We start from the raw sequence: 15556 nt of genomic DNA on the forward strand, positions 1-15556 counted from the left end.
ATTGGTAAACAACATAATATCAGGAAGTGTCACCACTTATCATCCTTACTTTGTATTGCCTCGTATTTGGATTTTATGTGGGCAATGCATCATTTTTGCGTTGCACTGCCGGAATAAGTAAGTGCACCGCTGATCCACCAATCCAACCCACCCCACTTTGTTTTCAGTAACCTACAGGAGTAATGTTTTTGCTTTTAAAAGCAGCTGTTGGGTTAAGACGGAAGCTACTGAGCATTTTATTCTTGAGCTTCTCGTCTGGTGATCAAGCTGATGTGTAATTGGCCAAAAGCTAAATGCTTTACAGGTATTGGATTTCGTTTCTCTTCTGGGTTGGCTCTCTGCATGCTGCCACAACAGATTACAGTTTTCTCATCTTTGTCCCCGGAGCTCTCTTTTAACTGCTAATGCTGGTCTCTCAGAGCACTTTATTTGTTTATTGCTTTTACTGAAAACGGACTGAGCCAGAACCAGACTTAATCGCTTCTTTATGTCATAACTCGATGTAACAAACCTGATGAAACTTGATGTAACTAACGTTTGGCAAAACCTTCACTGTGCAGTGTTTTGGCTGCGTGGTGGAAGGTCTTTTTGGAGTCAGCGCCCTCAAGCTTATCTCTTAAAATTACATAACACATAGGATGAATAAATGTACCCAGATAGGAACCAAATATCCTGGACAGTCATACAGTTTACTCACACAGACATGGCACATTATAAAAGATCAACAAATTAATTTAACATGATGGGTAGCTATGAAAATTGCACCGTTTTTATAGCATATGACCAATTAGGTATTGTATTTTTCTGTATATAATTTATATCCACTTGTTACAATAATGGCAGCAGCATTAATAAAAGCATTTCAATACGTCACAAGCTGGTGAAGCAAGGATTCAGCTGAGATGAGTATCTGGTAGAGAGAATGTACTTTAACAAGTGCGAGTATCATCACAGTGAGATGTATCAAGACATACTTGTGGTGATGTCCCCACCTTATAAGAATTGGTGCAGCCATACCTTTCTTCATGATGCTGACAGAGCCCTGCAAAAACCTGTTGATTACTAGCTAGTTAGCACTAGCTAGAAAAGCTAAGCATTGTTATTGCTATCTAGCGTAGCCACTCAGAGTTCGGTATTGATAAAACTCAAGATGTGTTGGAGGCTCTGTGGTGATTTACATTCTTAAGAAGTCACCATTTAGCAGGAAACTAAGTGTCTAAAACTTGCATTTTCCAGAGAAATTACCCCCTGATGAATGACCCACACATAATAGGTCCTTCTGTGTAAACTATGGCAAAATACTTAAATTCTTCAGGGCTTAACAGTGCATAACTATATTTAGCAACCAGGCAATTGAGCCATAATTTCACAATTTAGGTGAATACACTGTTTTTCACAAACCTTCTTCCGTCTTGTTTGTCAACTGAAATGATATGATGATGTGATGATATTGTCTTCTTACTCATCTAAATACCAAAGGGTGGCACGAAACGGATTGCGCCGAACTCTTTGGTGTTTGATCTCTTATCAACCGTGTGAAGTCGTCAGGGAGATTTTCAGGATTTGATGTTTTCTTTGAACCTGCCTGGCAGTCTTTAATTAAAAATCTGTTTTTCGTAGCAATGTTATTTTGCTCATTCTTGTTCAGACCAACTCCATTAATGGCTGCGCCTGGCGTTACTGTTTTCCCTGCTTTGTGATGACGTTACTGCATCACCATTCACTGAATGTGTGCTGGAACAGTCCACGTTGGTTATAGTTTTAATGTGATTGATAAATTTCCTCTGTGACGGCAACCCAGCACCACAGTGGCAGATATGGAAATAAGTAGAAAGGAAAACAAAAATATAAATTAGTGTAAGCAGTAAGTGTAGCTCTAGATAAACCCCTGACTGGCTGTAAAGACGAGTGCCTCCGTGCACAGACTGCTGAGCACAGCGAGCCCCTTGTAAACAAAGCTTCTGCTATTTAGTTTCAGTTGGCTTAATTAGAATGAATGAGGGGGCCTTGTGCAAAGAGGGCAGTTTTTTGTGGGTGGAGGGAGAGAGGAATTGGCCGTGGTGGATGGAAAGCTGGACTGAGAGATAAAGTTACTAGCGGGTGGCATGGACCAATTGGACAATGACAAACAAAGCCGTCAGCCAGAAGCGCAGCCGTAATGAATTTAGGGGAACAACATACATGTTAATGTGCGAAAATCGAATTATTATGATTATATTCCATGTTTTATCTCTCCGCCAAAGAGAGAGGAAGCGCGCATGTGTGTGTGTGTTAGAGGGAGAGAGAGAGAGATATGATGGCTTTAAGTGCGTTTGTGGTTGTGCATTTGCGATTTATTTTTGCAGACTAATATATTCGTCCTGTGGCACTTTACCATATATGTTAAACATAACAGCAAACGGGAATGGACTGATGCTCATAATAATCATTTTAAGCCATTGTAATGATAAATTATATAATGAAAATGACCTATTACAGGCAACATTTTCAATCAATCTTGCATTAGCATTGATGAGGACTTTGTCCTAACTTGACTGCATCATAAAACCTCTATTTTCTTATTATCTACAGTGTATTCCTGAGTAAGGTTTTAGTTGTACTGCTTCAGTATGTGCTTGAATGTGTTTGCCATTATAGTTATGGTTGTGTTCTGAGCACGGGTCAAAGGTCGAGGACCGAGCGTACAGTAAGATGTCATCAGCACAAGTGCAAGCCAACTTAATGGGATTTATTCATAAATAATGCAAGTGTTCCTTTTTCTGTTTTGTTTCCGACCTCAAAAGGCAGAGTTGTTGCGGTCGTCTTAAGTATATTTGACTTCAGTAACTTTTATGAGAAGGGGGGCTTTCAAAACATTACCGTCATTTGCAGCAGTGTGACTAAACATGATTAAAAGAATATGTCTACCTGGGTCTCTCCATTCATCATCTCTCTTTTAAACTATTAAACACCCAAGGATTTCTGTTGGTGCACCTTAAGGACAGCAGTGCCTTAAAGTACGGTTAAAATCGCATTTGTTATTCCCCCTTTTGTAGTCAAAAATAATCGGTCTGTGATTGATTGACAGCAGCTAACAAGCTGCCAGAGTGCAGGTGTTACTGTACACCTAAGAGAACGAGAAACAAAGTAAACAAATTAGCGCTTCAGCATGTTGTTAGTGGTATTGAAGAGTAAAAAACCACAACAGCATCTAACCGGACCAAAGTGACATTTGCAGGTAAGTGTACACGCTGTTTAATATGCTGAAGCTGAGCAGCTAATTAGCTATCTCGTCTGCAATTTGAAGTTAACGGTACACTTTTCCCCGGTGAATGTTTATGTTGTTGCACGTCCAACAAGCTGAGGCGCAGGTCACGATGTGTGTTGGATGTGTGCGGGCGAGCTAATGTGGTTGTTGCTGTTGTTCAAAGTCTGTTACTCTTGTGTTGTGTATCAGGCTGCAACCCCCCGCCCCGGTGCCTTCCTGTTCGATAAAAACACAGCAAAAGCACCATTTTGAATGCCCCTATGGCAGATAAAGCATGATAAACTGCCCTCTATGGTGGCCCAATGTGCAAGAAAACATAACAAAGTACCCTCCATGGTACCCTTCCAGTGAAGAAAATGTGATGCAGTGCTATATAGGCTGCCCTCTATGCTAGCAAATGAGTTTGCCTCTAAATGGTTAATAGTTCTGTGTGTTTTTTATCACAGAGGTGTATACTATAAAGGAGAAATATTATGCTTATTTTCAGGTTTGTGATTTTATTTTGGGTTACCCATAGAATAGGTTTACATTTAATGTGAAAAAAACACATCTATCTTCTTATACTGGCCGCGGCTGCAGCACTGTATTCCCCCTCTGCCTGTAATGCCTTGTTTGAGCCCCCGGTCTGCTCTGATCGGTCAGCTCACACACACCTGACCCAGCACGGCTTACAACAACAGCTGTGCTGCATCAATGTATGACATGGTGATGTAGTGTGATGTCACAAAGTTACAGAATTAAAGGTGGGACTACAGACAAGGCATTTCAGGAGCAGTGTTATCTGTGGGAGAGAGGAGCTTCTGTTCTTGCAGCGTTTTCAACTTTCAAGATCTTTCACATGCACAAGAACCTATAGAACACTGAAGAAAAAGGAAAAAACGAAAAAAGCATAATGGGTCTCCTTTAAAACTAGGGGGTGCACACGTGAAACCAAAAAAATATTAAAAAAATAAATTTCTTCCTTTTGTTTATCCTGAAAAACAGGACAAGTGATTTACAGAACCAATTTGGTGTAGCAGCAATTTAAGAAAAGCAATTTAACTTCAGTTGGACTTCAAGTACAGGTACAAATTGTGACCAAATACAGTGCCACAGGTCAACCAGCGCCCTCGCTTACCACTTTATAGATCAATTTATTTGACTTTGGTTTTAATCAATCACTCTGAGAAGCTGCGGCAGGATTTTCTGTTATATTTTTGTTGTATTTGTTAGTCCAGTGGTCAATAGCTAAACCTTTGACATTGTCGGGCTGTCAAAACCTCATGGGAGCTGTAGTCGCACCATAAAGCAGCCAAATATAAGATTAAGGAAAGCATCGGTTTCATGTTCGCCCGCAGACATGACATATTGAGGGCGAGAGGTCGCGTCCACATAGAGAAGGTGATAATGGCCAGTGTTTGGGACGAAGATGGAGACTGGAACTCAATCAGGAATGTGTCACGCTGGGTCTTGTCAACCTTGGAACACTAGATGATAGAGTACCTATAGTTTAATGTAAATGATCAAAATGAAACCAAGAAACTGAAGACTGAAACTGTTAATATATAGTTTGAAAGCTCAGATAAAAAAAAACAAAAAAAACAAAACAAATGCACACAAACAACTGACATTTCTGAATAAAGTTAATCTACATTTAGTTAGAAATGCATCAGGCATCTGAACAATGGCGATTAATCAACATGTCCCATCTCAGATTGCATTTTCTCCTCTATATGTTTGGTGGTATATAAACAACAATAACACAGAGGTTACTGTGTAATGTGTTCAAACGTGAACAAGTCACCCATATTGACTTTGTGTCACCCCACCACTTGGCCTTTTGTTTTGGTGGGGATAGCCTGTCACTGAGATGGCAGTAGAAGGAGGGAAGATTTCTCCCAGGAAAGACGGGGAGGGAAAGGTCATGGTGAATAAAAGGCTTTTAATCTGAGTACCTTGTGTCGTGTGCCCAGGGAATATCAAAGTCATCCCATTCCTTGTGAGGTCAGACCAGGGCAGCCTCCCTGTTTGCCCACTCTTCTCTTCTATGTTTGTGATGCCTAAATACCCATTTGGAGAGCTTTAAGAAAAGGTTAGAAACAGGATGATTTTTGTCTCACTGTCTTTCTGCCTATGTCGGTTTTTGTCCATGTGTTCCTGTGTAAGGCCCACTGCATAGAGATAATATATAGAATGTGTCTCTGAGGCTCAAGGCTTCATGATGTTACCATCGTCAAACAGAAGGGAGACCAGATACTGTGCTCACTGTCATTTTGTTTGGAACCATTGAGCGAGATTCTGTCTCGAGCCCTGATTCAGACTTAAATGCATCACAAAAGCTATGCAGGGTTGGTACATCTTCTGAAATATGTTCTTGATTTCAAGGGCGTCACTTTGTATTACACATCGGCGGGGACATGAGAGCTCAGATGAAAAGCGTTTTTTTTTATGGTCTTCAACAAAATTACTGCGGGGGGAAAAAAATGCATAATGGTGCAACACAAGGGCATGGCATAGGTTACTGAGTTGACAATATGAAAATACTCAGCATAACAACGCTGAGCTGTGCCAGTGCATTTTAGTCAGCCCAGCGATAACGATATCCAATATCCATGCACTGAAATATGACAAGAAAAGAAACAAGTGAAGGACGCTAATACGTTTCGTAAGATATTAAATCAACCTTACCTTTAGATGTTAAGTTAAACCCCTGACATTATAAGAAGGGAGAGAAACCATTTAAAGCATTTTGAATTGAAAAATCTGTAACGCCAGGGACGACAGTTGTATGACAAATCCTGACTACTTCTCCCCACAGCCAATCCCGTGCTTTATCAAAGCTAAATCAAGAAACACATCGGCCGATTGTTTTGTTACATTGCCACGAGCGCACAGCTGAGATTGACGAGTTTCAGCCGATCCGGTGGAGCCGCAGATGGACCTCCACTAAGCACAGACGAGATATTATTCAAAGATTATTAAACTTGCATGGTCTCAGTGCTCTGTGAGCTGATAGCATCACATTACAGCCCTCTGGATTGAGTAGTGGGTGTCGTGGAACCGTGTGCATGCATTGTGGAAGTATAACCTGTGGGGAAAAAACATCTTAAACCTTATTTTGGGACAAAGTCCCCCATCTTCTTAACCAGTTTAATTAGATATATTATTATTAGATTCTATACATGTCTCTACAGGATAAATCGTAGAAAAGTAGCCTAGAGTTGTTAGTGACGTATTTTAAAATGTGGAGTAGTCTCGAAGTCAGTGGGTTTTTTTGAATAGGTTTTCGGTTAAATGATCATCGCTAACAAGTGGCTAAATGAGCCTACAGGAGTTGTCAGGGACATTAAATATCATCATGTCGAACACAGAAACTCATTTACTCACTACTCGGTCTTTACGGGCTTTAGCTGCAAACTACTCTAACTTTACAACATGTAGATTAATCTACAATGATATACATCTTTATTGTAAAACGTGTATAGTATAGTGTAATAGGAAGTTTAGCAATGCCTAGCCTAGCCCTATCATCTTTTTACTTGTAGTGATTTAATTTACGCTTTGAAAACCATAACAGTGGTGTTCATCTGTGAAGATTATCTTGCTGAACAAAATGTTCAAGTATCATAAACTTATGTTTGTCACAGAGGTTATTTTGTGCCATAATCCAATATCCGAAACAAAAATATTTGATATTTGTATGACGCTGTGTCGTCAAAGCCTACCAACGATGACATTCACGCTGACCTCATCTGTTAATATTTCTTGGTGCAAGCTATATTTCAGAACACGTTTAACAATTTATGCTCTCATGGGAACAAAATCAGCCATTTCAAAAGCTGGTAAGGTTGCTGATGCTGAAAGGGATGCGGATATTCACATATGAAGGCTGTACTTTTTTTATACAACATGTTAGGAGTGCTTGTCTGACCCTGACAGTCGAGATAGATAGTAAAGCTTAAATTTGATGTCAACAGTGTTGTCAGCTTGGCAAAATGTCTGAGCCTTTATTTAGGAACTCTAGCAGTCTTAGGGATGGCTTGCCAGTCCATTAGGTGTGAAGTGGAATCACGTTTTCCACAACACTGGCCCTGAGCATCCATCATGTCACACATTCACAACTATTCAACTCCACCATAGTGCTCTCTGACTGCTTTTAAAGTCGCACTCAGTGATCCAAACATAAACAAAGGTTTAGACCGGCCAAGAACCAAAGCACAAAAAGCAATCACTTTAAAACTGACTGGCAGCCACAGAAGAACAAACACGTCAGATGAGGACTCAGGTCAAGGGCAATAGGGACACAATTCTGAGGACAAGATGGACAAAGCTAAGACAAAGAGTATATGTAGGTGAAACTTGAGAAACCCTCGCTGAACAGGAGAAGGATGCTGCAACAATACCTGTCTGCTACATCCATACAACTGCATTTCAGCTACTGTAGGACACCACAGAGCTGGGAAATAAAAATAGGACTACTCCATTATGTTGTGCATTAGCATAGTCCATGTTCTGTTCACTTGTTGTCGCTATGTGTTCAGATGCACAAATTTGTCAGGGTTGTTTAATTGGCCACCACCCACCGAACCACACATATCAGCAGATGTACTGCTGCAGCCTGTCAGGGATTTTATGGTGCATTTGGTTACTTAGAACACAGTGGTCACAGTAAAACCTGCAGATTGATTTGGCAGGCAGGAGACAGTGTTGGATGGTTTTCTTAGGTCAGAATGAATTAGTCAGTCTCCCCTATTGCAGGAACGTTGAAGAGTAGACAGAGGAGGCACTGAGCTGTTATTAATTAACTCTTCTTGCAGTTTTACTGACACCTAAAAGGCTTTGTGTGTATTTGCAATGTGTAATTGATGTGTGTTGTAAAAACAAAAATTGCATAATGCACTTTCGCTTTACCTCAGTTATTGACATCATGAATCTCCTTTCAAGACCTGCCTTGCTTCCAGTTTTATCCAGTGGCCACTCACAGTATTGCAGCTAAAAGTTCTCTGTGAAACAGAGCCGTGAAAAGTGATTTAAAAATCAGTGCCATCATCACAATGTAACACACACTAGAACTCATAAGCAGGGCCGGCGGGAGATTCTAATCTTTTTTTCTTCTTTTTCTTGTATTTTAATCTATAATTAACGTTATACAGGTCGCAAAACCATTCATGCAGTTGCACTCGGCAGAGTGGTAGCAAGAGCAGTATGCTAGTTGGACTCCAAGTCTAGCAAACTGCTAATTTATAAGTTCCTGTGTGCACCCATGTCCATATTGTTGAGCAGCAGGATGCTAACACTGGTGCTAGTGGATTTATCTTCGCTCCTGTTTATCAACCTGACTGCAGCAGTGATACGCAGCGGTGGCCTCCATTGTCGGGTGATTATGTACTGTTAATGTTGACTGCCGAGTGGAGCTGGAAGGGAAATGTACCTCAAGACTGTGACATTACAGAGTGGAGAGGGGAAAGGTTGAGAGTGAACAGTAGTCTCTGGTGAATGCTGAATGGGTGTGTGCTGGGGCTCGCTAAACATTTGCTTACAGTAAAGTAATCGGGTTGCTTTGGGGTGGATAAACACCGCACGAGTAACTCGAATAAACACAAATGATCACTTTGGTTGCGGTGAAAACACCACTGAACAACCACCACTGCTGATGAAAATCAATCTGACGTGACTCAAGCGCAAATGTTAACGGGCTAGGATATTTTTTAAAGTGTTATTTGTGCCAAGTTTAGTCTTATTCGCCAACGTTCCTAACCTGGAAGTAGTGAATGGTGGTTAGATGAAATGCCCTGTGTCCTTGAGTAAATTTCCAATGGTATAGACCTCTGCATTTATTTTACTTAGTTTTTTTTCCTCATTTCAGATAACCACACACTCACTCACACCCTTATAGCATCATATATACTGAGCCATTAGAGTGTTCTTGACCTTGACCTTCCACGGTGGTAATTAAAAGAGACTGAACTAAATCTTGTCAGCCTTTTCCTTCAGACAGAGGAACACTTAGCTGCTGTACCCTTAACTGGCAACAGACACCTTGACTTTCATAATTGGATACACTTTGTACAGATAGTTTTCAGTTACATGTTCAGAATCTAGGTTATATAAGTTAGACTTTTTCAGCCATGACCATTTGAATTTGCTATCAATACCAGCCATCAGTTGTTCCAGCTATTAGCATTATTATTATTTCCTGGCAGTGTCAGGTGTTTCTCATCATGCAGACATTTGCTGCGGAAAAGTCAATGAGTTTTGAATGGGCTTGTAGGATGTATTAATCTATGTCATGTATAACTACAGCACAGGATTGAAACAGCTTAGCATCCTCCTGAGTTGCACTAAATGAGAGAAGTCGGGGATGACACGAAGGTCAGGACTAGTCGATGTCTCACTTACTGTTCCATGACTATTCATCCTGACAACGTACTCTTCCCCCTCATGGACTGCTGTCAGCACTAGTCAGCTTGCTAGATTGCCTTTGTAGAACATTAGTCAAACAAAGCATGTTGAGGCGCGAGAGAATTAAAAAACAAGCAACCACAAAAAAAAGAGAAAAAAGATGGGATAGGATCCTGGCAACTCAACAAGAGTGTTACATATCCCTCTTGGTTTTCCACAACCGCACTGGTTTTATGAAATCATCCGGACAGGCAGCACCTGTTGCGACAGCTTCCCTGTCGCCAGCTCCTCTCATCAAGTCTTTTCCGTTATCTCCTTTGTCAGTTACTTTTTTTTCAGAGCTGGCGGCTTGGGTATTGCATTTTAAATGAGGATACTGTGGATGTCTTAAAAAGGATACAATATTTCACATGCAAAACAGATAACAAAATGCCTTTTCACTTTTTGACATGCCCAGAGTGGTAACCAGTTCTGAGCTAAAAAAAAAAAAAATCTCACGACGAAGAAGTTTCAATACGCTCACCATTGCTGGATTGTAAAAGAGAATAATGGGGGTCTTTAATGAGATGGGGATGAGATGCCACTGTATGGAGGTCAGCAAGATGTATTGACAAGGGCTGAGACAGCAGAGAAACTCACAGCGGAAAGGCCATTTTGCATTAGAGCACTAGAGCTTTTGGACATGAATGCCAATTGTAAGATCAATGGAGATGATTGTTATATAAAAAGGTGTAAGGTGGCCATGCATCTTGGACAGGTTGACCTTTCCTGTTGGGTTCAGGTGAGGATATGAAAACACATTCTACTTTTTTTCACTTTAAAAATGCATTTTTTTCTCCTGTATATAGAGTAGCTGTACAGACACATTCCTGTAGAAGGCTGTTTTTGAATGAAAAGTTTGTTCTGTTACACCGAATTGAATTGTGTGAATTTAAATTCAGCCTTTGAGTATATTTCAACAGAAGCAAGAATTATTGCTTGTTGATGTGCCAAGCCATTGATTACCATGCTTGGCCTCAGTAGCCGTAATATTAATGGACTAACTTGTGAAGTAATTTAATGCAGAAATAACTTTGCATTTCTGCAGAGTAATTTCAAAGGTAAAAATGCAGAGTGGAGGTTGGTGCCTCTGAGGGATGGAAGATGGAGCTGAGCCTGAACCAGGCTTAAGAGGATGTGTCTGCCATGTCGCGTTTGATTAATGGCACCACAGGCCTGCTCATCAAGAGGTAATAAAATATGAGGGCATAAGTCAGTTCTCATCCTAGGGTTCTGGCTGGTGTTCAGGTCTCTCAGCACAAGCTTTTCCAAGGTAGCCCATACCAAAAAGGTCTGTCTCTGCCCTCCTTCTCTGACTCCTGAAACAATAGGTATTGTCGGATTGTAAGTTTGTGCGAATTGTGCACAGTTGTACATTATTTCTGGCATTTTTATTAATATCTCTGCTCTTAGGTAAGCAGCCTGTTTTCATAAGAAATAAGAACACTCAATGCTTTGTCTAGAACTCCCAAGTATTAGAAAGTGTCTCCTGACGTCTCCTCCACAGAAATGGACTGGCTGAGAAATATGCTGTCACAGAACGTCATGTTAGAGGATGGCAAATCCTTAAAGACAAGCCTTAAAAATCCAGTCAGAGGAAATCTCTCTGTGGCCCCAAAAGCAGCTGCCTCCAAGAACTTGATAGTGGAGTATATGTGATTGAGAAATAGAATGAAATATGCCAGTCACTGGAGCCGGTATTGGTGTGAAAGCTTTGGAAATCAACAAACAGCTGAATCCCTAGTTGTCTTTCCTTGTTTTCATTTCTTATGTTGAATATTGTATATCTTTCAACGCTATAATAAGACTTACAATGAAGGTTGGCGCTTAATCAGTATTTGCATTCTGTAAGTGCCTCCTGTGCTGTATATGTAAGTCGTCTTGGGTGCTAGCGGTTCCCAGCAAGTATGTAAATGTGATGCTTGCGCTGGGAACGATCGCTACACAAACATTACTGTCAAACACAAAAGAGGAGCAAGTGGAGACTACGCTAATGGCTAATTAGACAGTAGCTTAATAATATACGAAAAACACCTTTTTGTTTAACAAAGGTGGGTCGTTGGGGGTGTTTGCCGTGCAAATGTGTTTGTCTTCTGCTCCTAATGAATCTCAAGGCAGAGTAGATTCTGCGAGGCATATTGATGCTCCCTCCGTCAATACTAATTTTTGTTCCATGATGGAAGCGTGAAATATTGATGTGACCATCAGATGCTACAAGTGTTACTAAATCCAAGAAAATAGCACAGCAGAGCAATCTCTGAGGAAGGTACTTGGTTGGCAAAAGGACATTTTGTACACCTCACTTTGCTCAAGCCTATTTTCTCTTCTCAAAGCCTGAAACAGCCAACGCTGCAACAATTCCCTCCCTACAACTCAATTGGTATCGGGTTTGTGTTTTCTATTACGGGCCGTGGTTGTAGGTCCTTGCAATTATCAGTATCTCAGTATAGATATGTCAGGTTTATATATAAAGGTACAACTTTTTACTCATACTTTTTACGTTTCTATGTAGGCTTGCATGACTTGGAGGACAAATGCAGATTTGTAATATTAGTGGAAATACCTACCATGAGTCATGTTTTAAATTTCCTGTTCACAGAGGGCTTGCGATAGTAATACTTGATACCGTGCCCCTGAGATCCTCCTATAAGATATTGGTGAAATTGACTCCTTTGCCTGACTTTTCTTACCTGGGCTCCCACCTCATGATGCAAGACGATATCTTATCATGTTTCATCATAAGAAAAACACATTGAGGTTAGTTTTTTTTTTTTTTCTTTTGCCTTCGTGAACCTTAAAATGTTTGTGTATGTTCGCTCCTCTCAATGTAGAGGATACATATTGACATTTTTGGCCTTTTTACAAATTCAAGTCAATCTGCGTTATTGTTTGTAGCATATACAAGTGTCAGTTATGTTCTGGAAGGTCAAAGTCATGGTGCTGTAAAAGTACACCAGAATGTAAAGACCTGGTAACAACATTCTCAGGCCGTAAATATGTCAAAATCAACTAGATCAAAATATGGGAAAGAAAGAACTGATAACAGATAACTGAAACTCACATTAAATGCAGTTCAAAAGACAAGATACATCTGATCCTATTCACATGCCTGGTGTCATGGTCAGGGTGGGGAGCTTAAATGCTGGGATAATGTTATGCTGCTGTGCTGCAGTTTGCAGGTCTTATAACGTAGGAAATCTGATAACTTGTTATCGTTTTGTCAATTACCGGTTGAGTAGCAACTAAAAAGTTATTAATTAAGTTAATGATACCATTAGCTAACGTTAGCATTCAACCACTTCCTAGCTAACATTACCGTTTGTTTACATCCAGTGAGTTTCTGTTCCAGGCTTAAAGAACATATGGGTTTAAACTTCAGATGTCATGTTAGCTAGGAAGTAGTTGAATGCTAATATTAACTGTTGTCTAACAAAAGCTAATGGGTCATCAAATATGCTGTTTTTACTTTTACTTTTATTTTCACTATCCATCGTCTGATGAACCTGGAAACAGTAAAATGATAAGGATTCGTCAGATTCCCTACGTTTATATGACTTGCAGTCTGGAACATGGTGTGTGTGAATATGATCAATAGTCTGGGGCTGTAGTGAACATTTTTTTTTTTTAATCAATTTTACTCTATTTTAAATGTTTTCAGATAACAGCACACCCAATGTACATTTGATCACTAAATAACTGAAAATGAATGGGGGCTTAAAATAGAATAGAGGTAGAAGAAGTAGAAAAAAATGTCATCCAGCTTACAATCTAGACACTTGCTGGTCAAAAGTCAAAGATGAAGACAGCATGCAACACGTTCAAAGGTTGCTACCATATAAAATCACAACAGAGTGGGAGATTGATATGCTCGCTTTCATCCAATAGGCTGTAATGGCGTGCTGACAGAATGACTTCATGTCAAGCTGTCAGTCCAGGTTCAGCTCAGTCAAAAACTGGTGCATTTGGGATAAAACAGACCACTGCTTTGACAAGTACAAGCCTTTAGGAAGGGTTAAATACATGTAATACAACTTTTCACAGATGGAGACTTTTTTCAGCTTGTTAGGTGTTGAGGTACAATGACTCATACACTCCTGACCCCAAATATTTGGCAGGTTGTTCACTGTGGAAGTGATAATTAGTGTTCTTTTAATATATTTTTTGCACCTAATCCCAAATATTTTCCCTTTGAAACTTTGAAATGTTCAGCTTCTGGAGGACATATTGTGTGTTTCTATGCAAATGTTTTCATGATTGTTTTTAGTTGTAATTTAACCTTTTTTTTCCCTCTCTACTTTTGCACCAATTAAAGTCTGTTAAGCAAAAGAGTAAGCTCATCAGAGTCAGAAGCCATAGTACTTAAGACTTGGGGGGGAAAAAAAATTAATCCGTCACTTCAAAGTTTGCACATCTCACACACAAATTATACATCAAAATTTTCCCATAAGCCTTTTCTCTCTCAAAACACAAAACTCAAACCCAGAGGAGTTACAATTGGGAGCTTTGATGCTTGATTGATGGGTGAATAACTGTCAAGCTCTTATACATCTACTGCCATTGAAATTCTCCACTTTTCCTCCTTTTTTTCATGCAAAGGGTCTAAAGGCTATACAGTAAAGTATATAATTACAACTCGCAGTATCTACAAGTTATAAGTTTTTTTGGGGACATGTCTGACTTCAGTGCTTTCATTTTCCTCGTCCTTCTGAAAACATTATCCATCCCACACAGGTGTGTGGCATTTGGCTAATTAGCCTTCTCCTCAGAAAAGTGTACTGGTCAGTTCACTGGTGCCTCACTATAAAAAGGTCCCTGGTTGGTCCTTAGTTTGACCAGCCTTCCTGTTATTAAAAAAGTCGAAGAGCTGTGCTGCTCTCAGAAGACTATCCAGCTCACACAGGTGTCTGTGTTATATGACCTATCCTCAGAACACCTTAAGCTTGTAAAAAGCAGTTTCACTGACAGATTCTGTATATTCAATTCATTTGAGTTTAATTTAAACTATATATCTGATTCACATGATGATCCTCGGCAATGAAAAAGGAAAAGAAAGAAAAAATGTTGGATGAGTACCGAGTAAAAGCTGTTTTACTAGTGCTGTTCTCTGACTCATCTGCTTACAGTATGTGGCATAAAATTGTACATTACATGTCTTATAGGTGTGGGAACGTCACAAAACACAAGCAGGTGACGTGCATCCATCATACAACACTGTTGAAATATGTATCTGTCATCATTCAAATCATCTTTGATGTAATTGCTAAGGTATTTTATTTCCATGCATGTCATGAGGAAAATATTGCAAAAGTGAAACACAGATAAAATTAATTGCCCCCCTGTCTCTTTTTTAAATGTATTTATTGGTTTATTTGACAGAGACGATACATGATGACCTCTAGTGGCCATAGTAATTATAACGGCAGTAAAGGAGGAAATCAGGCGAAGTAGTAAGAGCGAGAAAGTCTGTGTAGGGAAGAGCTCAGGGTTGGATGGTTGGGTCAAAGAAGCACAGGAGATAGCTGTTTGTGTCCAATGTGAAAAAAATATTTTAACTTATAAAACAGTGAAGTTACATCACATACATAACATAACTGCTATTACGTAACGTTTGGTACGTTCATATCTGAAGTAACATAAGAAATGTAATTATTTTAACCCAAATCATGATGTTTTTCTCAGCCTAACCAAGTAATTTAGTGCCCAAACCTAACCAAGTAGTTCAAGTATCTAAACCTCACCGAGTAGTAGTCAAAGGTCGATTTTGCCTGTCACTGGTACGCTGCAACAGTCATCTTGTTTTGGGTTATGAGGATGTGCTGATGTAGGCATACAAACACAGAAACAAGCAGCCACTACAAACAATGACTGAAGCACAATAAGTAAGAACAT

This window comes from Pagrus pagrus, assembly GCF_965226575.1.
Source record: "Pagrus pagrus genome assembly, chromosome: 19".
Classification (NCBI taxonomy): Eukaryota; Metazoa; Chordata; class Actinopteri; order Spariformes; family Sparidae; genus Pagrus; species Pagrus pagrus.